Source organism: Ictidomys tridecemlineatus, chromosome 8, assembly GCF_052094955.1.
Source record: "Ictidomys tridecemlineatus isolate mIctTri1 chromosome 8, mIctTri1.hap1, whole genome shotgun sequence".
Classification (NCBI taxonomy): Eukaryota; Metazoa; Chordata; class Mammalia; order Rodentia; family Sciuridae; genus Ictidomys; species Ictidomys tridecemlineatus.
In genome coordinates, this window is record NC_135484.1 from 81,822,023 (window position 1) to 81,849,488 (window position 27,466).

The window sequence follows — 27,466 nt, forward strand, 5'->3', positions numbered from 1 at the left end:
TGCCTCTCTGAAGCATGGGATTAGTGTTTTTGAAATGTTCTGTGACAAAGTCAAAGGCTGTCTTGGGAACTCTCAGTGGGAAAGCACCCCTTGAGATGTCCCAGTTGCTATGGGAACCATCTGTTCAAACAGAGGTTTGTGACACTCATGGAGTTCTTCACTTCTGGACCATGAGGTTTGGATGCCAGGTGTGGGAGTTAGAAGTTTATCAAAGCAAGCTGGTCATCATAATTGGGTTGCCCCTATTTATGACCCTGGTTTGGCTTGCTTTGCACAAACTTTCTCCCAAAACCCCTTTCATTGATCACACTGAGATGGCTTGTGGTCATTGCACTCCACAGTGCAATAGCCTGTTTGGGTCCCATCTGCTGCCACCTGCAGGGTGGTTGATTGAGGAAACCAGATGAGGGGCCATGGGGGATGAGAAAAGACAGAAATCCAAGGGGTGAAAAAGCTGAAACTTGGTGTCCATTACACTCTGGTAGAGTGCAACGGTCAGGAGCCAGCTCAACACGTTTGTTACACAAGTTTTATCCTTAAAAGGTTTGTTTGTGTGTGTGAGAAAATTTGGACAAAGCCATCAAAACCAATGTCATATGTATGACCAGTCCAATTATGAGTAGCAGCCTGTGCCCATAACGTTCCACCGCTGAGCCCTGCCACCTGAACCACAAGTTCAAGAACTGAATACCTCCCTATGTGGAACAGGTCTTAACCCAAGTAACTGGGCAGTCTTGACCAGCGCCTTGCATCAAGAATTCCCAGGAGGGGCATCACCTCCTTGGACAATGAAAGAAAACCCTAATTTAGTCACTGCTCCCCAAAATTGCCAAAATGTTGTTCTATATGTCCATCAGTGTTGAGGAAAAGATTTCAAGTTGCTGCTTCATTTTGGTTCTAATGACTGGGTTCCAGTTGGAGCTCACTGGCAATTTTGGAAGCCATGTTTTTGTATGCCTCTGATTTCCCTGAAATTGGCTTGAAGCGGACCCCATTGCGAGATAGTCTGGGAAGCTTACATACCTCCATCTCCCACTGCACCACTCTCTCGGTGTACCCATCTCCATGCATGCAGAAGAGCAGAAAGGGCGTCTTGTGCATGTAGTGGCAGTTGTTGGCATCTAGCACCTTGCGGATTTCCCTCATGATGTCACTGGGATCCATGGCACTAGTGATGTTCATTCTCCAGGTGAAGTGCAGGGAGCGAGGTTTTGCTTGTTGGTTCTCCTTTCTCTGCTCAGCAGAGACATGATGACTTGAGCCCTTATATCTCAGGGTCTTCTCAGACTCAGCTGGAGGCCTTCTTGTGAGTTTTGGTGTTAACTCAGTGAAAGCTCCAGTGGTGCCTCGTTGAGTCTGGGGCAATTCTTCAGCTGGATGGAAGCAGCTGGGTGAGGCAAGAGGACCTTCGTGTGTTGCAGTTTGGCGTTCCCGGGGCTGGCGGTGGAACATTCGACGAAGGGCACTGGCTCTGGGGAAGCAGAGGCAGCCCCGGGTGGAGGTACTTGGGACACTGTGGGTTGAGGTCGCTGGAGGGCTCGGAGGAGGGAAGGTGCTGTTGTTCTGACCATTCCGGCTCACTGAACGTGTGTCTGCTTTGCTTGTTTTGCGGCAAATGTACTTACTCCACAGTGTCCTCCCTCCAGATGGTGTGCTGCTCTGGTAGGCAGCAGGCATTTTCTTGAATTCGGGAGTCTCCAGCTCCTTGGGACTGATGGTGATCCCAGGTACGGGCCTGGCTGGAGAAATTCCCTTTCCTCCCACAGCACTGCCGCCGGATTTCTGGGAGGCCATTGGATGTTCTCTGAGGTGACTGTGGGCAGTGCTGGTCGGATATGGCCCAGTTCCAGCATGGTCCAGGGACTGTGTCTGCTTGTGAGTGGAAACGCTTCGCTGCACTTTGCGTTGAGGAGGCCAGCTGGTGCTCTTTCTCAGGACCCTGCTTGGCTGCACCTTAGCCAACGAGATGTTTCTGTGGGAGACGGCCACCTCTGGACCAACAAAGGGTTGGAGGACATCAAGGCCTCTGTTGATCCACCTGTCTCCCATAATTTCGGCTAGGGTGCTTCGCTTAGTTGGATTGAGCACCAGGAAGCGTTTCAGCAGATTTTCACATTCGGTTGACATGTACAGAGGGATTCGGTATCTACCTTGTAGCACTCTGTCTCTGATTTCTCTCACGTTGTGCCCAACAAAAGGAAGCGACCCGGTGACTAGGGTGTAGAGAACCACGCCAAGACTCCACACATCCACTTCTGGACCAGCATACTCTATTTGCTGGAAGAGCTCTGGAGCTGCATAGGGCGGACTGCCGCAAAACGTGTCGAGTTTACACCCAAGTGTAAACTCGTTGCTGAGTCCAAAATCGGCTAGCTTGATGTTCATGTGGGCGTCAAATAACAGATTGTCCGCCTTCAGGTCTCGGTGGGCGACCTGCTTTTGGTGACAATATTGCACTGCAGACACGATCTGCCGGAATATAGATCTTGCCTCCTCTTCCTGCAGTCTTCCTTTGTTGGCCAGATAGTCCAAAACTCCTCCTCCACTGGCGTACTCCAGGACCAAACAGAGTGCTTTTTCGCAGTCCAGAGCTTCATAGAGTTTCAGGATGTGTGGGTGGTCTAACATCTTGAGGATTCTCACCTCTCTGTACATCTTTTGGAGGACATGTGGCTTCAGATGTCTCTTATCGATGATCTTGATTGCCACTTCTTTATCTGTGACGAGGTGACGGGCCAGCATGACTTTGGCGAAGGTCCCCTTGCCCAGGGTTTTCAGGACTCTATAATCTCCAATGCGAGGCTGTTCGCCTGCAGAGGAAGCTGTGGATTTTCGGCGCTGTGCTCCAGAGTGCCCGGTCTGGGAGGTGACTTCTGCCCGTCTAGCTCCATGCGAGGGGTGCATGGTTTGACCCAAGTTGATGATCGGTGGGTCTCGGTGTCACTGGAAAATTTAGGATAGGTGAGGACTAGGCAAGGACAGGGGGTGGGGGAAAACAAGGAGAGAGTTGGAGATGGGTTGAGGGAAAAAACAGCCACAACTGCCTTTTACCAACAAATAACGTGCCCAGTTCAAAAACTCGCTCTGGGAACATCAAAGGCCAAAAGGCAAATGAGGAGTGGTTCTAGGTCCACTCATTTCTAGGATTCTCATTCTATTATCTCCTAGGCAGTCAATGCAGTCATAAAGGTACTGACTGCGTAAAGAGGGGTCATATGCACCCTAAGTGGACCAAGGACCCAGGCGCTTAGTCTGTCTAAGGAACTTGACAGTTTGGGGGTCAAGACCTGATGAAAAAGAGAACTAATTTTTTTCCACAAATATTCAGCTGGACATAAACACACTTGACAATTCAATTTGGATGGTGAAGTTGATTGGTGGAAGCACTGGGGTTGTAAGAGTGGTCCACTTTACCTTTGGAATATAACCCTGGCTGCTTATTTTAAAAGGGAAATGTTTTTCTTTTCCCCTTCTCCCTTTCTCCCTCCCTAACCTGGGGGCAGGGAACAAGATTGCCTTGAGTTATCTGTTCTCCACAGACAGGGGAAGTCACCAGAAGAACTAGGAAGTGATGATCTCCCAGATAAACTAGTTAATCCTAACACACCATCAGGATGCTCCTGGGAACCCCTGGTCAGGGCACACCTGGAGTGGAGCCTTTGAATAGTCTCCTTAAAAACCCTCTCTTTTCCCTGATGGGCAGAGTCAAATCTTCTGGCACAGGAGTCCCCTGTGTTTCCCCTTTGCTGGCAAAGCAATAAACCTCCTTTTACCTTGATCTCAAAACCTTCTCCTCATAATAATGAGGAGCAATAGCATGGCCATCAGGGACAAGGCCCAAGGTGTTTGGTAACAGGTCAGGGACTCAGGCTCTAGTGTATTGCTCATCTGCTTTTTTTTTCCTAGTGTCTTTCAAAAGTCTTCAATCCTCCTTTATTCAATCATTGTAGGGGCCGCAATATGCAAATACTAGCTTCACCTCTCTTCTTTGTAAAAGTTGTCTTGCATTTCTGCCAAATACCTGTATCTTTAAAGGAGATTATTAATTTACTTCAGGTATTGAACATGTTGGCTTTTTAATATCAGTAAAGAAACAAAATGTGTCACACATGTGGCCAGTTAAGAGTTCGGAGTCATTCTCAAAATCAACCCGGGTGCAGTTTCAAGTGCAGCCACACTCCATCTGCTGAAATATTATATCTTACCCTATGGCATAAATTTTGGAAATTAGGTCATTTTGTGAACAAATACAAAACATTCAAAAGTGTGCCTGGCATTTGGATTGTACTCATCAAATACTTGTGGAATAAATGGTTTACCATTGCTTTGTGTTCTTAATTACAGAAAAATGTGTGTGTTTATATGGGCACATGCATATTGCTGCAGCATTTCCTTGTTAATAGCAGTCTTCTTGTCCATATTGAATGCTTTCACATATCATATTCTAGTAGTGCTACACACAACTGGTTTCAATTTAACTGTGTCCACCTTGTGTTTTGTATAGAGTTCTTTCTGCTTCGCCCCTTTTAACTCATTTTTCAAACAGATATGTTTTTTTCTCTTCTTTTCTCATTGCTCCTCCCTAATTTCAGGGGGAATAGGATTAGCTTTTTCCCTATTTCAGGCAGATTTATCTCTCCTTGAGTTCACACCCACCAAAGGAAGGAAGTAATCCACACATTGGGGATGGTACCAGAAGATCTCAGAAACCACTCTCTCCCAAATTAACAAGTGAATTACAGCTCCAGACAGGAATCATTTGCAATATAGCCTTTGAATTTCCTGTTTAAAAGCCCCCTCTTTCTGATTTTGTACAGTATCACAGCATTTAGGACTGGAGTGTCCTGTGTTTCTCCTTTGCTGGCAAAGCAATAAATCTTGCCTTTCCTTTTTCTCCAAATGTTGTCCTCATTATTGGATTGGCATTGGGGACCTAGGACTGAGCTTTCCACAATATCAAGATGATATAAAGAATTCAAATTCATTCCTATTTACAATCATCTAATCGGTATCATATGAAACCACTAGATTTGTAGCATAACTTTTATATGACTTTCCCCATTTAAATGACTGATACTGTGAATAATTTTACCTTTTCTCAATAATTCATCTTCATCTTAACAATATCAATAAGTGGTAATTGTTTAATGTCATTATAAGATTTTTCATCTTAAGGACCTTCCATCAAGGGCTTTCATTTGATCTGATAGATTGTTTTCTTTTTATTTCTTGTTTTATTGATATGAAACAGCCACTGACAAACTTAAATTATTTTGTCTGAGTTTTATGGTGTGACCAGATAATATTCAAACTGAAACATTTTGAGCATGGGACAAAAAGGGCACAAGAAATGTTCAATAATAAAATTATGCATTTGTATAATATTGTATATGGGAGGATAATTAGCTTTATTTTCTCAGTATATCTATACAAATGATACTGTTAAAAACTTATGATTCTACTAAAACAATAGTTCCTTTTAAAATAATGGTTTTATTTAGTATAATGTTTCTAGTCAAAAACTCATTTAAAAAAACATTTTGTAACTATGAAAATACCACAAGTCTGTATGTACCAAATGTCACCTTATATTAGTCATAAACTATTTGAAGCATATGATAGTCCTTTGCATATACCCATGTTCTTTAATCATATTCTTAACCTCATGTGTTCCCTAATATCATGTCACAAGTATGTTTCTGAACAATATATTTTCAAACCATGATCTCACATAAAAATTTCTATACATTTTCTAAAATCTTGATCGTAGTTTACCATTCCTTTGTATTCTTAATTACCAGAAGAGAGAGAGAGAGACAGAGAGAGAGAGAGAGAGAGAGAGAGAGAATGTGTGTGTGTTTGTGTGTGTGTTTGTGTGTGTGTGTGTGTGTGTTTTTGTGTGTATGGGCACATGCACATTGGTGCAGCATTTCCTTGTTAATAGCAGTCTTCTTGTCCATATTGAATGCTTTCACACATTATATTCTAATAGTGCTACACACATCTGGTGTCAATGTAACAGTGGTGCACCTTATGTTTTGATTAGAGCTCTTGCTGCTCTGTCCCTGTAACTCATTTTTAAAATACATATTTTATTCTCTTCTTCTCTCACTGCTTCTCCCTAATTTCAGGGGGAACAGGATTATGTTCTTTTCCCCATTTCAGGCAAATTTCTCTCAGAGTTCACACCCACCAAAGGAAGGATGTAATCCAGACTTTGGGGATGGTACCAGATGATCTCAGAAATGACTGTTTCCAAAATTAACAAGTGAATTACAACTCCAGACAGAGAACATGTAGAATGTAGCCTTTGAATCACCTTTGTATAAGCCCCCTGTTCCTGCTGATAGGCAGAATCACAGCCTTTGGGACAGAAGTCTCCTGCGTTTCTTTTTTGTTAGCAAAGCAATAAGCCTTCATTTTCTTTTTTCTCAAAACCGTGTCCTCCTTATTGGACTGGGCTTTCAACCATATCAAGATGCTACAACGAATTCAAAATACATACTATTTGCAGTTAGTAGACAGGTATCATTTGAGTCTACCAGATTTGTACAATAACTATTAAATATTCTCCCCCATTAAGTGGCCGATACTGTGAATATTTTAACCTTTTCTCAGTGACTCATGTTCACCTGTGCCAACATCAATAAATGTAAGGTTTCAAGCCTCATGGGCCTTCCATAAGGTGCTCTCAATAGAGGTCTGACAGATTATTTTGTTTTGTTGGTGTTGTGTTTTGGTATTAAACCACCACTGAAAAACTTAGATTATTGTGTCTAAATTTTATGTAGTGACCATATAATTTAAGATTTAAAGTGAAATATTTTGAGAGTTAAAAAAGGAGGGGCATAAGAAGTAGTCAACAAGAAAATCAAACATAATTTGGAACATTTTATATGGGCTGATGATTAGCTTCATTTTCTCACTATGCCTATACAATGGTATAGTTAAAAACTAATGATTCTAGTAAAAGTCAACAGTTCCAGTGAAAACAAGTAATGGCTATATTTAATACAATGGTTCTAGTCAGAAACTCATTTTAAATAAAATATTTTATGCAAATTAAAATTCTACAGTTTCATAAGTACCAAAGTGTCTTTAAAAAATATAAAATCTTTATATTGGCAATAAACTCTTAAAGAATTATAGCTCTTTGTATACATCCATATCCATGTTCTTTAATCAGATTCTTAACCTCTTTCTTTAATCTCATGTCAGAGATATTTTTTTCTGAAAAATATATTTTTAAAGAAGATCTCATTTAAAAATTTCAGTGCATTTACCACAATCCTGGTCATGTTTAAATTTTGTGATTAATATTTGCCTATACTGATTTTCTCAGTTGACTCTTTTCAGCATAGTATATTTTTAATCAGGAAAACAATCTTTCTACAATTACTGATATCCCTGTTAAACTCAGTGACAATTATTATAAAGAATATCTTAAATTCAAATTTTGATTTAAAAATGTGTGTATACTGTAGCCAAGTAGTTTTATAGGTCTCCCTTCTCTTCAAAGTGCCTCTCTTCATCTAATGTTTTCACCATGCAAAATATGCTAACATGTTATCTCTGTTTATGATTCTTTTTACACTAGTGCCAAATTTAGATGGTATAAATCTATAATCTTTATTTCATGTCAATAAGGCTGCTATGATTTGATTCTGTGTCCTTTCCAAAATTCACATTGAAATTTAATGTCACTGAAAGAATATTATGAGGTAAGTTTGTTGAGGTGATGAGGCTCTGCCCTCATAAGTGGATTATGCTGTTATGATGGGACTAGGATTTCATAACAGGGTAAGTTAGTGCCCCCTTACCCTTCCAAACAACAATTTCAGAATTTCCAAATTAAGACTAGAGATCTTAGGCACACATCATTCATTTGTTGAATTGGTCCCTTGATTTTTGAAGGTAGAGATTTTGTTTGTAAGCTTAGTGTTCAATAATCCAAATTTGCTAAAAAGATTCAAAAGATGACCTTTTTAAACATTCAATTGATTGGATATTTTGATTTAAGATTTCCAACTGGTTTTAGGCAAAACGCAATAATGACTTGCCAGGCTCATTTCCAAAATATTTGATACTATTTTCCAAGAGGATTCACAAAGTTTTCATAAGTCTCAAATATTTGTAAAATCTGAAAAAATCAAAATGAGAATAAAAAGCACAGTTCTGTGCTGAAGTATTTTTAATAGTTTAATTACTTTATTTAGATATCAAAGTGTTTGATATTTTTCACATCTATTAATTTGATGTGTTGACTATTGCAGTTTATTGGGATGTAGTTAGGAGCTATGTTTTCAGAAATGCTGATTCCAAGTTCATGTCTGATACTGGAATCTTAATTTAGCAAGAAAATTGCTTTTACCATTATGCCACAGCCCACTAAAATGGGCCTCCTTATCATGATCACAATGACAAGAAAATTTATCTGAAATCTTAAATGTTTTCACCAAATTCATAAAGCAATCATAATACTCTCAAATGTCTCATCTTTTTTTATTGGCTCTAATTGGTACACATGTTAGTACAATAAATTTTGATCCATCCTACATCAATGGAGTACAACTTCTCACTCTTTTGCTTGTACACAAAGTAGTATCATGACATTCACGTAATCCTATATGCACATACAGTAATTATATCCAATTCATTCTATTACCCTTCTTACACCATATCCACTCCCTTCCCTTCCCTTCCCTCTGTGAAACCTCAAGTACATCTATTCTTCCCTAGCCCCTACCTCCTTATTGTGAGTTAGCATTCACATGTCAGAGAAAATCTTTAGCCTTTGGTTTTTTGGATTCACTTATTTAGCTTAGCATGATATTCTGTAGCTCCATCCATTTACCTGCAAATGACATCATTTCATTGCTCTAAGGCTGAGTAATATTCCATTGCGTATATACACATTTTCGTTTTTTAATTAAATTATTTATTCTAATTTGCTATATATGATGGCAGAATGCGTTTCATTTCATAATGCACATATGAAACACAATTTTTCAAGTCACTGGTTGTACACAAAGTATTTTCACACCTTTCATATCCTCAAATGTGTACTTAGGGTAATGATGTCTAACTCATACCACCATCATTCCTACCACATTTTCTTTATCCATTCATCTGTTGAAGGGCATCTAGGTTCCGAGTTTGGCTTTTGTGAATTGAGCTGCTATCAACATTGATGTGGCTGTGTCACTGTAGTATGCTAATTTTAAGTCCTTTGGGTAAAATCCAAGGAATGGGTTAGTTGGGTCAAATGGGGCTTCTGCTCCAAGTTTTCTGAGAAATCTCTATACTGCTTTCCATAATGGTTGCACAAATTCGCAGTCCCACTAGCAATACCTTTCCCCCACATCCTTGTGAAGAAAGACCTCTACAATAAAAACTATGGAACGCTAAAGAAAAAAAAGTGAAGAGGACCTTAGAAGATGAAAAGATCTCCCATGCTTTTGAATAGGCACAATTAATATTGTCACAATGGCCACACTACCAAAAGCATTATATAGATTTAATGAACTTTCTATTAAAATCCCACTGACATTTCTTATATAAATAGAAAAAAAATTGTGAAATTCATTTGGAAAAATTAGAGACCCAGAATAGACAAAGCAATCCTTGGCAAGTAAAGTGAAGTGGGAGGCACCACAATACTAGACCTTAAACTGTACTACAAGAGCCATAGTAACAAATACAGTTAACTTGTACTAGACAAAGGCACCAAAAACATTCATTGGAGAAAAGAAACCCTCTTCAACAAATGGTGCTGGGAAAACTGGAATTGCATATGTAAACCCCTATATCTCACTCTGCACAAAATTCAACTCAAAGTGTATCAAAGCCTTAGGAACTAGAACAGAGACCCTATGTCTAATAGCAGAAAGAGTGGCCCTAAATCTTTACCAGGTAGGCTTAGGAATAGATTTCCTTAACAAGACTCCTAAAGTATAACATGTAAAATCAAGAATCAATAAATGGGATGGATTCAAATTAAAAAGCTTCTTGTCAACAAAGGAAACAATCAATAAAGTGAAAAGAGAGCCTATAGAATGGGAGACTATCTTCACCACATGTACCTCAGATAGAGCATTAATCTCCAGGACATAAAGAGAACTCAAAAAACTTTACACCAAAAAACCCAAGTTATCCAAACAGTAAATGGGCAAAGGAACTGAACAGTTTACAGATAAAGAAATACAATCAATCAGCAAATATATAAAAAGCTGTTCAACATCTCTAGCCATTAGAGAAATGCAAATCAAAACTAAGATTTCATCTCACCCCAGTCAGCATGCCAATTTTGAAGACTATAAGCAATAATAAATGTCTCATCTTAACAGAGTGAAATTCTGGATGTATTTGTTTTCATGTCTTGAAAGTATCATCAATTCAAGCCACACGGTGAATATAAATACCGGTAAACAAGCTACACAATCATCAACTTTCTTGACTTCCAGAAATTTAGCCCTTAACATTTAATATCCACATTCAATTTCTTTCAATGTATTTCTGCTAAAGGACATACTGAAAATAAAATGTTTATCAAATCATATAATGAATTATATAAGGCAGTGAAGTGGAACATACTTGTAATCCCAGCAACTTTGGAAGCTGAGGCGGGAGTATCACAAATTTGAGGCCATCCTCAACAACTTAGTGAGACCCGATGCAACATAATGAGAAGCTGTGTCAAACTAAAAGAAAAAACAAATTCATAGAATATTATTTATAAAATATACCCCAAAATTATTAAAGATAATTTTCCCTTTTAAAAAAGTTATTCCTTTTTAAAACTTGGTCATGGTAGAAACCAATGTTGGAAACTTTCCCCATCCAGGTTGATAAATGTCAGTACGTTATGTTGTGCTTCACTTGATGTTCTGTTCTCGTGGGAAAACTGATATATAGAAGAGAGGTTTTTATTATAAAACTTTAGATGCTGTTATCACAATAATTAAGCCATCAGGCATCTTTGTAGGGGAGTTATGGCAGCCACCTTCACAGCTAGAAGTTATTGAGAAGTTTACTATCACTCAAATGTTGTTTGAAAAATAATTTTTAAATAAATGTAATATTTGAAAATATTTTGGTGTGCTGGGGATGTGGCTCAAGCGGTAGCACACTCGCCTGGAGTGGGCAGGGCGCTGGGTTCTATCCTCAGCACCACATGAAAATAAAGATATTGTGCCTACCGAAAACCAAAAAATATTTAAAAAAATTCTCTCTTAAAAAAATTAGGAAAGTAAATTCAATGAAATGCATTGGAACAGTCACTGTTCAATCCACAGAAGTAGTTTTAGTCAATCATCAAAGTCAAGAGAAGCAACAGGTTTCTCTAAGTATCCAATCATTGAAGTTTATGAATAAGTAAGTAGAAGCCACTTGGCACAGAGATCCACAGCCTCTTAGGAACCCCAAACACACTTCTTCAGGAGAGACAAGGCTTGGTGGGCACAGCTGAAGGAAGCCATTCACCTTCAGTTTCCTCACTGTTCCCTTGGGGTGCATGACAGTTCCCTGTCTTTATGCCTTCCAGTCACATTGCCCCCTCAGGGTACATGGCTACCTCCTACTTCCTGCTAGAGACACTTCTCATCATTATGCCAGTTTGGCAATTATTAATTTACCTAATTATCTATTTCAAGGATGAGGCAAAGATGCTCCCTAGGCTTGTGCCATTATTATGGATCCGGTGTCCTTCTGTCATTCTGTGAATTTGTCACAGGAGGATTCAATTCAGCATCAAATCCTCAAGTGTTTCTGGAGCTTGAGGAAATGTCACAGACCACCTATTAATCATGTCCCTCCATAGATAAAGTTAAAGTGAGTAAAATAAGCATCTGAAGGCCTGGGAAATGTTGGCTACTTCTGATTCATCTCCATTCATTTTGACCTTCAGTTTCTTCTTATTTACAATGACTTATAGAAGATCCCTCCAAATTACAAGGCCTGATTCAGAAGGCTCTTCTTGAGCTAACTTACTTCTATATCAATGCTACCAAATGCTCTCTTGTCTCAAAATTTCAATTACTCATGTATGTTCCAATATTTCATGAGAAGACCCTATCTTGTGGTACGTATTATTTCATGTTATTTTGTCTTTAATAGAAGTTACTCTTCTCTAAGTATAAAAGGATTCAAATTAGTTTTATGGAATAAAACTATAAAAATGGGATGGAGAAAACACTAAGTAACCTAGAATCTCACACTCCAAAGAAAACCACTGTAGCATTTCCAGCTCTGGGAGTAGCAACATCAGTATGTGAGTGGGCATCTTTGTAACTGCATCAGGAGAGAAATCTAAAAGGAGGAATAAGCTAAGATTGAGAGTTACAGCAGGCCTTGCCCACCCCTCTCTAAGAGGAATGCTTCCAGTCTCAATCTCAGGAGGTTGAGCATCCATGTTCTCTATCCAGTGGACACCTACCCACCATCATCTTGTAACAGAGTGCCACAACTCTGGAGTCACCTACCAAACTGTCTCTAACACACACACACACACACACACACACACACACACACACACACACACACAAGCGAATAACAGGACAAACCAAGATGCCTTCTACATGCTCCTTTCTCATTCTGATGGCTCTATTTAGAGACTGACTGGAGATTATATATATTCTCATAGCTGAAAACAACCATGGAAAGTGAAACTTTCAAACATTCCCTTTAATCATCATGTTTCCTCAAAAACTTCTTAAAGGCAATATACCAATGACATGGGAGTCTGGGTTTTAGTAGAAAAGTGGATGGAAGATAGGAACAAGGGTATTCAGCTCCTAACTCAGGGAAGTAGAGAAGTGGAGATGCGTTTTCCATCTTCACCACCATAACACCCCCAAACTGGAAAGAGATTGGGAAGGACAGTTTGAATGAAGAAAGGGAAATTTGCCCTCTGTAAATTGCCTACGCCCCCAAGGCACAATAAGTCCTCTCAGCAAAAGCCAAATGTAAAACCTGATCTAGAATTACATACAAGAAATGGTTTTGAATTCACTGGGAAAAAATGTTGCATTTTCTCCCCCATAAAGAGTATGTTAAGGATCTTCAAAACCATATTGCAGATAAGCCTCTCAATACTTTTAATGATCCGTGAAGTTATCAGACAGGTTATCTGATAAGCAGAGATTTTTATTTTTTTATTAATATACTTAACTAGATCAATTTTTTTTTTTTGCATTTCTTTCTGTGCCTCTTTGGGATGCCAACATTAACTCTGATTTGCCTAATAAGATGCCTTTAGACCACAGAGATATCTTGATTTCTGAAAGTAATGTAGAACTTAGTTCTATTGGCTTTTTTCTCTCAATTCAAAATCATCTTATCGAAAGCTAAAATATTCTTGGTATTTGTTCACATTTTACTGTGTTTTGTACATTTAAGTTTTTATTGTGCAATTCTATATGCTGCTTGGCATATTTGTCTAGAGAGCTAGAGAAAAAACTATATACTTTGAACACAATGTATGTGAACATAATGATAATTATAGGCCTGCAACGACTTTTAAATAAGCAATGTATAGTATTGGTAAGAATATCTGATAATGGTATTCGAGTAGTTCTTATTTGTTAATCAAAACGAGGCATAGCTTTGGGTGGGGACAAGTCTTCTTTTGCCATTCCATTTACCCTTGAAGTAGTTAAATGAAAATGTAGAAACTTAAGTTGCTGTAATATGTGAGTACCTCAGAAAATATAGCAATTAAGTTTTCAATAACAGCAGCCTCATTCCAATATTGGATGGCAAAGATAAGTTGTTTACTTCCTTGGAGAATAGAAGTGTGCTAATCAGAGCCTTGGAAGGGACTAGAAGAAGAAGTGTTGAGGAGAAGTACAGGGGTGCAGTTGGATGAGAGGAGTAACTTCTAATGTTCTATAGCATAGTAAATAACTATGTTTGACAGCAGTTAAATATTACCAAATAACTAACAGAGTATTTTGAATGTTCCAAGCACAGAGACAGATAAACACCTAAGGATATATGCCAATTAAATTGATATAATCCTGACACATTGTTACACATTTTTATACCCATCTGGAAATATCACCTGTGTCTCATAAGTATGTACAATTAGCTGTGTCAATTAAAAATCAAAATATATATTTTTAAGAAAGATTTATTTTTTCTTCTGTTAATTACATGATTTGTGAGAATCCCTTTTTAATTTTTTCCTAGTACTGTGGGTGAACCCAGGGGCATTAAGCCACTGAGCTATATTCACAGTTTTTTTTTTTTTTTTTTTTTTTTTAGTTTTTATTTTGAGATAGGACCTCTCCTAAATTGCTAGGCTGGCCTTGAACTTGAGATCCTTTGCTTCAACCAAAATTGCTGGGATTACAGGCATAGGCCACCACATCTGGCAAGAATCCTTATTCTTATTGTGAGGAGCTGGCTCTTCCTTTACCTGTATTTCCTATCTCTGTGTGGGGTAAATACTAGTCAGTACCTAGGAAGGTATTATTCCTGGCAGTGAGGTAAGGACTCCAAAGAATGTTGAGAAGGAAGAAAATGGAGAGGGGCAACTGGTTGTTTCCTTTCTCTCTAATCTTCAGGTGAGGAATCAAGCAGAGTGACCTTGGTTATAAAGTAGAAGAATGTACTCATAGAACTTCTGAAGAACTTCACCTCTGCAGTGAGCAAGCAGCCTATCCCAGATTTTCCTCTGCTTGTACATGCCGTGCAGCCCTCTATTGTATCCTGGCTTGCCACCACCAAGGAGCACGTGAGTCATAAAATATCCAAACCCTATCTGTTGAATCCTCAAAGTTCCTTCTTTGAGACTGAATAACCCTTGCACCCCAGGGGCATGAACACTGTATTTCTAATTGTGAATTGTGTCCCTTTTTTTTTTTTGAATTGTTGTTTTTCTTATATAAGTATAGTTAATAAAGATTTGCATTGGAAAATTAAAGAGGGAAATAATTTACAAGTATTTTTGGACATTAAAATATCTTCAGAACTTCGTTCCAAACAAGTGTTATGTCAACTTATAATTAAGGAGCTAAATTATTTGCATAAGTATAAACATAATTCTTTGTGCATATAGTTAAGCACTTTGATATACCTAATTTAAACAAACAAAAAAATAAATAAATAAAATCCCCAGGGAAATCTTTGCCAGTAGGAGAAAAATGTTACAACCTCTCAATCTAAATCACATGCCAAAACTGATATATAGATTCCAATATCACATAGAAATCTAAAATCCTTTGACACTTTGTATGACTTAAATATGCATTTTAGGGGTTGGGGATGTGGCTCAAGCAGTAGCGCGCTCGCCTGGCATGTGTGCGGCCTGGGTTCGATCCTCAGCACCACATAAAAACAAAATAAAAAAAAATATGCATTTCTCTGCAGCTTGCAGCCTCCCTTTGTCATGAAGGTGGTCAATTATTGCAGGATTGGAGCAATTTAGGAGTAACATATGAAGCCAGGCTTTGTAGCCACGGGTAGTCTGGTTATGAAAGCCTACCCTTGTAACAACAAAGAAGCAAATAAAATTTAGAGTAGTTATACATTGCAATTATGTATTTCCATTGTGTTTTAGAATGAAGAAACTCTCAGGACTTGGGATGTAGCTGGTGGGTAAAATGCTTGCCTTCCCAGGAAAAGGGTCTGTGTTCAATTCTCAGTACTAAGAATAAAAATAAACTAGAATAAAGAAATTTTCAAGCTTTGCTCATTTGTATTATTAATGAAATGTCCTCTGATAAAGTGATGCTCTTTTTTTTTTCAACCATAGAACTCCTTTAAGGTCTAAGAGGAGTACGACTCAGTTAAGTTGAGCAATAAGGACCAAAGTGTTAGCAAAGACTTTATTGTGATCCTTAATTCCAATTTATCATTTCCACTCTACTATCCTTAATTTCAAATTATCTTTTCCACTCTACTTTTCAAGGAGTGAAAAGGAGTCTGTCGAGTACACATTATTTGAGAAGATGGAAACTAACTTATAGAAGTATAAAAGAAAACAAATTCCACTTTAAGGATAGTTATATGCTCCTATTTTCACAGGAGAAGAAATATGGAGGTAGCTTAATTGTGATGAGTTAAATGGATTATTGGTTTAATTTTTTTTAATGCAGAAGCTTATAAGATAGACCCATGTCATCAGTACAAGAAAACATGTAAAAAAAAAAGGTTACAGGAAAAGCATATATTTTACAGTGAACATTTGTAGATTGTATATTGGAATAATTTGTATATTGCAAACAAGAGAGAGTTGAAAGGTAAAAAACTACTAAATACATGTTTGTTTTTATAACAACCACAGGACAGACTGCTGAGCAATCTGTCATAAAGTTTACTTTTAGTTTCCAAACTTTTCCTGCAGCAAGAAGAGATGGCAGTGTTTGGAAATGGGAAAACTAAAACTGAAAACATCTCAGAAACAAAACTTCTCTGTAGAAACTGCCTTTTTCCTGGGTAGAGTCATGCTAGAGGCATCCTGCCAGGGAGATAGACTCCTTGCCACCTAAACATACTAGCATGAGCATATATAAATCAATCCTTGTATCACACAGATGAAACCTGAGCAAGCCTACAGGTGACGAAGAAGGGTCTGCAATTATTCAGGCTCACCTCATCTCACTAGTCTAAGAGAAGAGCACTTATTTCTTTCTAAATGAAGTACAAATCTCATTGTAGTAGTTTTTTTTTTTTGGCTAACAGGGTCATGTGACTCAGTGTCCATGAGTTTCCAGAGGGCTGTATTGATACCCTTTTCCCTAGAATCCATGGAGTACAGCAAGGCCATTTTCCAAAAGGAATAGTACCACTAAATCTAGACTGGAGAAGAGATGATGGTCATATGCAGTTGAAGCAATGTCCTCCTCAAGTAACAACACCACAGGAGCACTGTTGGAAAGAAACAGAAATACAAAAGGACTGATTTGCTTCTGCCATGTACTTGCATATTTTAGATATTTAAAAATTTTACTGGTTATTAAAAATATACAGATAAACAGAATAATCTCCAAGTCAAGCTTGAGGTTCTCTCTCTCTCTCTCTCTCTCTCTCTCTCTCTCTCTCTCTCTCTCTCTCTCGCACACACACACACACACACACACACACACACACACATACAAACTCTCTTTCAGAATGCTCAATGAAAGAAACCAGCCTTCCTCAGCCTTAGGTTTGACAGAGGTTTCAAAGGCACACACTGGACAATTACTGCTATGCATGAGCCTTGGGTACATTCATAATGTATGGGAATTGTCCTAGAGAGTCTGAGTATGATGCACAATATTGATAAGCTGGCCAAGTATACATCAAATAGGCCATATTGGAAATGTAACCAAAAGGAATGGCGCCCTTAGGGAGCTTTGTATTCTATCTTCGCTAAGCTTTACCCAGGCTCTAAGGTAAAAGATCTTAAAATATTTTGTAGCAATATTTTCCATTAATTTTTTTCCCAAATGAAGTCTTTACTCAGCTGTCCAACATATGCAAGAAATAAAAGTAAAACTACTTAAGTTGAGTGTGAGTTTGGGAAGGGAGCTTGCCAAGGTCCAGATTCTTCCTGCCATTATTCTTGTGTTCAGTCAGACTTGATCTAATTAATGAAGGAGGCCAGACTCATAGATGTTAAAAGTCTTGTTGCACTGATTTCTATGCCAAATTTTAGTCTGACAATATGATTTTCAGAGTAATTTTTAAATATGGGAAATTCAACCAAAATTCCCTCAAACAGTAATGATTTGCTATTAGAAAACAAGTAGAACAAATCTTAAAGAACAAAGAATAAAGTATAGAAAAAAAATGTTTGCTTTTAACAATGGATATAGTACCATGGAAGAATTGGATAAGCAAAACTTAGACAATAAATCCAAACCTTTCAGTAGAACCCAGCTCTCCCATTGATATCAAAAGCATTCCAGGATCATAGAGATTTTGAAATCACTGCAGAGGGAATACAAATACTGTTTGTAGAGGTTAATTAGGGAATTAGAGGACAATATTGCTTTTGGAAAGTTTTTTTTTTTTAAATAAGTGGATTGCAGAAAGATTTCAGATAGATTTCTGAGAGAAAACAAATGAGTTTTTGTATTTAAATTTAAATAGTTGAATCAAGTTTATCCTAATGTAATATGCCTTAGAATAACTGTGAAGATCATCATATATACTGCCCAAAATACAAGAGGCCTTTTTTTTCCTACAACTGAGGCAACTAGAGAATTAAAGCATATAGAAAAGAGGTTTTTTTTAGTCATGTGGAAATTCTTGAAAGTGATAGATGAAGACTGTTAGCTTGAAAAGGGTTAGACCAAGCTGATGTCATAGTGTTTACTTCCAAATGTTCAATGACAGTAAATGTATTTCTCTCCAGACCCTAAGAGCAGCTTAAAGATGTTATCTAATTAATCCATTCCTTTAAAAAATGATACTTACATTACTCCATGAGAGTGTCATCTTCTCTACTGCAATTATGCTGAGAGAATCAAGCAATCTATGACTCAGGACTTGTAATTCATCCACTTAGCAAACAGACAACAGGCAATGTCACTATCTGTAACAGGTGTTGAGGATAAGCAGCAAATATGATATAATCTCTGTGAGAAATGCACAGTTCAAGGTAAAATATATAGAGAGATCATGTCAGCATGATATAGGTGTTCTGAGAAGTAACTACAACATTATCTTTGTAAAGATAATTAAGAGGATGTTCAGGAAGGGTTTGTCATCTGTAGGGAACCTAGATATGCAAGTTGGCCAGGAGAGGAGAGTGATGAAAGAATGTTCCAGTGAGAGGGGACACAATACGCAAAAACCTAAGGGCCAAATACAAAAGTCATGTTAGAGGCTCAGGAATCATTCAGTGTCACTGAAGTAAGAGTTAAAGAAGGGGTGTTATGATACTATGCTGATGACATAAACAGAGTCTAGACAATGAAAGGCCACAAATAGCATGTCAGGGATTTGAGGCATTATATAATGTTTTCAAGGAAAAACTGATTTTTGCTGGATCTGAATATAAAACAGACTGTTCGGACTGGAGGTGGAGAAGGGTGTGAAGGTGAGCAAGACTGTATGCAAGGAGAACAAAGAAGAGGGAAAAATCCGTCAGTAAGAGAATTCAAAATTTCATTGGGACCAAACAGAGGTAGCAGATGTGAGGACAGAGAAAACTACCCCAATCCAACTGGTCTTTATGAGGCCCAGCAGATAAGACTTTGCAGCAGGAAGGACAGAGACCAAAAGAAGGGAAGTAGGAAGCCTTCCTGGTTTTTGGTCTTGGCATTGGGTGACCTTAAATGGGGAATACAGGCTGGATTCTGTGTGATGAATTTAGTTTTTAACATGTGGAACTTGGGGTTTCTGTGATTCCCCAAGAGAAATTCTTGTGTTTTCTCTATTATTTTCTTTACTTTTTAGGTACTAGGGTATTAAACTCAGGAGCACTCTACCACTGAGCTACATCACCAACCTTTTTCATTTTCTGAGTCAGGGTCTCTTTAAATTGCTGAGGCTGGCTTCAAACTTCTGATCCTCCTACTTCAGTCTCCTGAGTAGCTGTTAGGATAGTTGTGCACCACACACCTCTTGGAATTTTTGTTCTTATCATGATCCTACTTTGTTGAATGTAACTGCATTAGACGAAATAGGACAAATTGAAGGAAAGATTATATACTGAAGGCAAATATTGATGAGGAAAAGGAAGATAATTGGAAAACAAACCACTGAACCAGTGAAAGAAAATGAAATGCCAGGTACAGTGGCTCACACCTGTAATCCCAGCCACTTGGGAGACCAAGACAGAAGGATCACAAGTGGAAAGCTAACCTTCACATCTTAGTGAGACCCTGTCTGAAAAATAAAAATTAAAAAGGACTGAGAATGTAGTCCAGTGGTAAATCACACCTGGGATCAATCTCCAGTACCAAAAGGGAAAGAAAAGAAAGGGAGAAAAAAGACACTACTCAGTGAAATGGAATTACAAAATCATAGTATCATAAGTATCGTGAGTAGTTTTCCTCATTTACAAGATTAAAGAAGCAAGCAACACCTGAATTGCATGTTGTCTGAATAAATTCACGTAGGCAGAGCATGAACACCTGTGTGTACACAAAGAAGTCAGTGGAAACATGAGTTTAATAGAAAATAAGGTCAGACCACCTACCTGACATGGGTAGCCAATAAGATTGGCTGTCTTGACTTGATTGACCTGATTGGCCTCAGTGTCAGTGTTCATCTCTTATTGAATATTCTGAGGTTTCTTGACAGGAGATTTTTAGTGATGAAGTGTTCCTGTTCTGAAAGACTATCGTTATTATGCATGAAACTTTGTTGGTCTATTTTTTTTGACCATCATGACATATGCAGAATGGAAATATTCTTAATTTAAGATTTAATGGATTTCCTTTTCCATGTAATATATACTAGATAATTGTCCAATCTTGACAATGTAACAAATAAAATAAAAATAACAGAAGTTGAAAGAACTCACAGGGGGCTGGGGCTGTGGCTCAAGTGGTAGCATGCTCACCTGACATGTGTGTGGCCTGGGTTAGATCCTCAGCACCACATTAAAAAAAAAAAATACAAAGATGTTGTGTCCACTGAGAACTAAAAATTAAATAATTCTCTCTCTCTCTCAGAGGAAGAACTCAGAGGAAGAGTCAAAAGTACTAATATCCGTATGTTATAAAGCAGAGAATAAAAAATGAGTGTTTATGATTGATGGAACAAAAAATACAATTATAAGTACTATTTAATGTTCAAATATAAGAATTCACAACAAAATGATAGAAAGCTTGTATGCTATGTCACCTAAAGATTAAAATATGGCTACCAAATCATCACAGTGCTTGGCTGTCGTCATGAAAATGGTATGAATGTGTGTGAATAGAGATTGTGTCAATCAGAAAGAACATACCATTAAAATGCACTATTGTGTTCCTAACAAATTCAAGGGAGACAGGTACACTTGTGAAAGGATCACTCAAAATACATTGAGTAAGAAACTTCGCTGAAGGTCACATGCACACCATGTGTTATAGATTGGGGTTCTTGAAATGTTCTGTGACAGAGGCAATGGCTGTCTTGGGAATAGTAAATGAGAGCATATTAAGAGAGAAGGATTACCTCTAAACTGAAAGGCATTTTTGCAGCAATGAACTTTTCGGAATTGTATGTATTACCGGGGTCCTTCACTTTTTGTCAGGGTCTCATGAGTTTAGGGCATTCACAGTACAGGCCAGCTTCCACTCCCAGGCTTGTGTTCTTTTCCTCAGATTTCACTGTCATGATGTAGAAGACGCAAGATGGAAACAACATTGCCTGTCTGAAGGAGCAAGTGAATTAGGGTTCTTGAAATGTTCTATGACAAAGGCAATGCTATCTTGGGAACAGTAAATGGAGAGCATGTTAAGAGAGATAGATTACCTTAGAAGTGATACCCAATTACAGAGCACTGAATGTTAGGAATTTTCAGGTCTCAAGTAGGTCTTTCTTTTCTTCTCTGACTTTGGTCATTCATAGTAAAGGCCAGCATCCACTCCCAGGCATGGTGTTCTTTTTCTCAGATTTCAGAGTCATGATGTAGAAGATGGAAGAAGGAAAGGACAATGCCTGTGTGGAGCATCAACTGCATTATGGTTCTGAAAAGTTCTGTGACAGTCAATGGTTGTCTTGGAAACATTAAATGAAGAGCATGTTAGTAGAGATGTATGACCTCAGAAGTGACAGCCAATGAAGGTGCACTGTACTGTTAGGAATTGACAGGTCTCCAATGGGTCTTTCTTTCTTCTGCGGGTTCCATGACTTCAGGGCATTCAGAGTACAGGCCAGCATGCACTCCCAGGTTTGGGGTATTTTCCCCCAAATTTACTGTCATGCTCTAGAAGATGGAAGATGAAAATGACAATGACTGTTTGAAGCAGCAGCTTGGTTAGTGTTCTTGAAATCTTCTGTGACAGAGGCAATGGCTATCTTGGGAACTTGAAATGGAAAGCATGTTAGGAGAGACATATAAACTGTAAACTGAAAGGCATTGATGGAGCACTGAACTGTTAGGTACGTTCAGGTCTCAAATGAGTCATTCTTTCTTTTTCATGGTCCCATGACTTTTGGATCTTTCATACTAATGTTCAGGTTTAACTTTCAGGCATGGTGTTCTATCCACAGATTTTCAGGTCATGATGTAGAAGATGGAAGGTGGAATCCACACAATGACTTCTGAAGCAGCAACTGGATTAGGGTTCTTCAAATTTTCTGTGACAGAGGCAATGGCTCTCTTGAGCACATTAAATGAAGAGTGTATCAGGAGAGATGGATTACCTCTGAACTGAAAGCCACTTATGGAGCACTGATCTGTTAGGAATTTTCATGTCTCAAGTGGATCTTTCTTTCTTTTTCAGTGTTCCATGATTTTAGGGCAATCATAGTTTGGGAAGCTTACACTCCCAGTGGAGGTATTGTATTCTTCAGAGTTTACTATCATAATGTAGAAGTTGGAAGAAGGAAATAACAATGCCTGTGTGAAGCAGCAACTGGATTAGGGTTCTTGAAATGTTCTGTGACAGAGGCAATGGCCATTTGGGGCACATTAAATGGAGAGCATGTTAGGAGAGAAGGATTACCTCTGAACTGAAAGCCATTTTGGCAGCAATGAACTGTTGGGAATTGTATGTCTCACAGGGGTCCTCCACTCTTTCTCAGGGTCTCATGAGTTTAGGGCATTCACAGTACAGGCCAGCTTCCACTCCCAGGCTTGGTGTTATTTTCCTCAGATTTCACTGTCATGATGTAGAAGATGGAAGATGGAAACGACAATGCCTGTCTGAAGGAGCAAGTGAATTAGGGTTCTTGAAATGTTCTGTGACAGAGGCAATCCTATCTTGGGAATAGTAAATGGAGAGCACGTTAACACAGAGAGAAATTACCTCAGAAGTGATAGCCAATTACAGAGCACTGAAGTGTTAGGAATTGGCAGGTTTCAAGCAGGTCTTTCTTTTCTTCTCTGACTTTAGGTCTTTCATAGTAAAGGCCAGCATCCACTCCCAGGCATGGTGTTCTCTTCCTCAGATTTCAGCGTCATGATGTAGAAGGTGGAAGAAGGAAAGGACAATGCCTATGTGGAGCAGCAACTGCATTAGGCTTCTGAAAAGTTCTGTGACAGTCAATGGTTGTCTTGGAAACATTAAGTGAAGAGCATTTAGTAGAGATATATGACCTCAGAAGTGACAGCCAATGAAGGTGCACTGTACTGTTAGGAATTGACAGGTCTCCAATGGGTCTTTCTTTCTTCTGGGGGTTCCATGACTTCAGGGCATTCAGAGTACAGGCCAGCATGCACTCCCAGGTTTGGAGTATTTTCTCCGAAATTTCACTGTCATGCTCTAGAAGATGCAAGATGGAAATGACAATGACTGTTTGAAGCAGCAGCTGGGTTAGTGTTCTTGAAATCTTCTGTGACAGAGGCAATGGTTATCTTGGGAACTTGAAATGGAAAGCATGTTAGGAGAGACATATAAACTGTAAACTGAAAGGCATTGATGGAGCATTGAACTGTTAGGTATGTTCAGGTCTCAAATGAGTCATTCTTTCTTTTTCATGGTCCCATGACTTTTGGGTCTTTCATTCTAATGTTCAGCTTTCACTCCCAGGCATTGTGTTCTATTCCTCAGATTTTCAGGTCATGATTGAGAAGATGGAAGGTGGAAAGGACAATGACTTTTGAAGTAGTAACTGGATTAGAGTTCTTCAAATGTTCTGTGACAGAGGCAATGGCTCTCTTGAGCACATTAAATGAAGAGTGTATCAGGAGAGATGGATCACCTCTCAATTGAAAGCCACATAGGGAGCACTGACCTGTTAGGAATTTGCATGTCTCAACTGGGTCTTTCTTTTTCAGTGTACCATGCATTTAGAGCCTTCATAGTATGGGAGGCTTCCACTCACAGGCATGGTGTTCTTTTCCTCAGATTTTACAGTCATGATGTATAAGATGGAAGACGGAAACAACAATGCCTGTGTGAAGCAGCAACTGGATTAAGGTTCTTGAAATGTTTTGTGACAGAGGCAATGGCTGTCTTGGGCACATCCCATGAAGAGTATGTGAAAAGAGATGGATTACCCCTGAACTGAAAGCCATTGATGGAGCACTGTAGTGTTAGAAATTTGCAGGTCTCAAATGGGTCTATCTTTCTTTGTTTTTTGGTGTCCCATGAGTTTAGGGCATTCATAGTACAGGCCAGCTCCCACTCCCAGGTGTGGTGTTCTTTTTCTCCGATTTTACTGTCATGATGTAGAAGATGGAAGATGGAAACAACAATGCCTGTGTGAAGTACAAACTGCAGTAGGGTTCTAGAAATGTTCTGTGACAGAGGCAATGGCTGTCTGGGGCACATTAAAGGGAGATCAAGTTAGGAGAGATGGATTACCTCTGAAGTGAAAGCCATTGATGGAGCACTGAACTGTTAGAATATTACATGTCTTAAGCAGGTCTTTTGATTTCCGGGTCGCATAACTTTATGGCATTCATAGTAAAGGAGGGCTTCAACGACAAGGTGTGGAAATCTTTTCATCAGATTTTACAGTCATACTGTAGAAGATGGAAGGTGAAATCCACACAATGACTTCTGAAGCAGCAACTGGATTAGGGTTCTTGAAATGTTCTCTGACAGAGGCAATGGCTGTCTTGGGCACATTAAATGGAGAGTGTATCAGGAGAGATGGATTACCTCTGAACTGAAAGCCACTTATGGAGCACTAATCTGTTAGGAATTTGCATGTCTCAAGTGGATCTTTCTTTCTTTTTCAGTGTTCCATGATTTTAGGGCAATCATAGTTCAGGAAGCTTCCACTTCCAGTGGAGGTATTCTATTCCTCAGAGTTTACTGTCATAATGTAGAAGTTGGAAGAAGGAAATAACAATGCCTGTCTGAAGCAGTAACTGGATTAAGGTTCTTGAAATGTTCTGTGACAGAGGCAATGGCTGTCTTGGGTACACTAAATGGAGAGCATGTTAGGAGAGAAGGATTACCTCTGAACTGAAAGGCATTTTTGCAGCAATGAACTGTTGGGAATTGTATGTCTTACAGGGGTCCTTCACTCGTTTTCAGGGCCCCATGACTTTAGAGTATTCACAGTACAGGCCAGCTTCCACTCCCAGTCTTGGTGTTCTTTTCCTCAGATTTCACTGTCATGATGTAGAAGATGGAAGATGGAAACGACAATGCCTGTCTGAAGGAGCAAGTGAATTAGGGTTCTTGAAATGTTCTGTGACAGAGGCAATCCTATCTTGGGAATAGTAAATGGAGAGCACGTTAACACAGGGAGACATTACCTCAGAAATGATAGCCAATTGCAGAGCACTGAAGTGTTAGGAATTGGCAGGTCTCAAGCAGGTCTTTCTTTTCTTCATTGACTTTAGGTCCTTTGTAGTAAAGGCCAGCATCCACTCCCAGGCATACTGTTCTTTTCCTCAGATTTCAGCATCATGATGTAGAAGGTGGAAAAAGGAAAGAACAATGCCTGTGTGGAGCAGCAACTGCATTAGGGTTCTGAGAATTTCTGTGACAGTCAATGGTTGCCTTGGGAACATTAAATGAAGAGCATGTTAGTAGAGATGTACGACCTCAGAAGTGACAGCCAATGAAGGTGCACTGAACTGTTAGGTATTGGCAGGTCTCCAGTGGGTCTTTCTTTCTTCTGGGGGTTCCATGACTTCAGGGCATTCAGCGTACAGGTCAGAATGCATTCCTAGGTTTGTAGTATTTTCCCCCAAATTTACTGTCATGCTGTAGAAGATGGAAGATGGAAATGACAATGACTGTTTGAAGCAGCAGCTGGGTTAATGTTCTTGAAATCTTCTGTGACAGAGGCAATGAGTATCTTGAAAACATGAAGTGGAGAGCATGTTAGAAGAGACATATAACCTCTAAACTGAAAGGCATTGATGGAGCACTGAACTGTTAGAAATTTTCAGGTCTCAAATGGGTTGCTCTTTCTTTTTCAGGATCCCATGACTATTAGGTCTTCCATAGTAAGGCCAGCTTCCACTCTGGGCCTGGTGTTTTTTACCTCAGAACTTCAGGTCATGATGTAGAAGATGGCAGATGGAAACAACAATGCCTGTCTGAAGCAGCAACTGGATTAGTGTTCTTGAAATGTTCTGTGACAGAGGCAATGGCTGTCTTGGGCACATTAAATGGAGCGCATGTTAGGAGAGATGGATTACCTGTGAACTGAAAGCCATTGATGGATTACTATAGTGTTAGGAATTTGCAGGTCTCCAATGGGTCTACCTTTCTTTCTTTTTCGGTGTCCCATGACTTTAGGGCATTCGTAGTACAGGCCAGTTTCCACTCCCATGCCTGGTAGTCTTTTTCTCAGATTTTACTGTCATGATGTAGAAGATGGAAGATGAAAACAACAATGGCTGTATGAAGCAGCAACTGGATTAGGCTTCTTGAAAGGTTCTGTGACAGAGGCAATGGCTCTCTTGGGCACATTCAATGGAGAGCATGTGATAGAGATGCATTACCTCTGAACTGAAACCCATTAATGGAGCACGGAACTGTTAAGTATTTGCAGGTCTCAAGTGCATCTTTCTATTTCAGGGTTCCATGAATTAAGGTCTTTCATAGTAGACGCAGTTTCCACTCCCAGTCGTGGTGTTCTTGTTTCTAATTTTTTTTCAGATTTCTCTGTCAGGATGTAGAAGATGGAAGATGGAAACAACAATGCTAGTATGAAGCAGCAACTGGATTTGGGTTCTTGAATGATCTGACAGATGCGATGGCTGTCTTGGAAACATTTAATGGAGAATCTGTTAGGAGAATCTGTGACAGAGGCAATGGCTGTCTTGGGATCATTCAATGAAGAGCATGTAGGGAGAGATGGAGTACCTCTGAAATGAAAGCCATTGATGGAGCACTATACTGTTAGGAATTGGCATGTCTCAAATGCCGCTTTCTCTCTTTTTTTTCTTTTTCTTTTTTGGGGTCCCATGACTTTAGGGCATTCATAGTAAAGACCCGCTTCCACTCCCAGGCGTGGTGTTCGTCACCTCAGATTTTCAGGTCATGATGTAGAAGATGGAAGATGGAAATGACAATGCCTCTCTGAAGCATGGGATTAGTGTTTTTGAAATGTTCTGTGACAAAGTCAAAGGCTGTCTTGGGAACTCTCAGTGGGAAAGCACCCCTTGAGATGTCCCAGTTGCTATGGGAACCATCTGTTCAAACAGAGGTTTGTGACACTCATGGAGTTCTTCACTTCTGGACCATGAGGTTTGGATGCCAGGTGTGGGAGTTAGAAGTTTATCAAAGCAAGCTGGTCATCATAATTGGGTTGCCCCTATTTATGACCCTGGTTTGGCTTGCTTTGCACAAACTTTCTCCCAAAACCCCTTTCATTGATCACACTGAGATGGCTTGTGGTCATTGCACTCCACAGTGCAATAGCCTGTTTGGGTCCCATCTGCTGCCACCTGCAGGGTGGTTGA

At 39.1% G+C, this 27,466-nt stretch overlaps 1 pseudogene; it reads right to left on the reverse strand.

The window, feature by feature from the left end:
• Positions 1-649: 649 nt before the first annotated feature.
• On the reverse strand, positions 650-2,904 carry LOC144365773 (MAP/microtubule affinity-regulating kinase 3 pseudogene; annotated as a pseudogene).
• Positions 2,905-27,466: the final 24,562 nt, after the last annotated feature.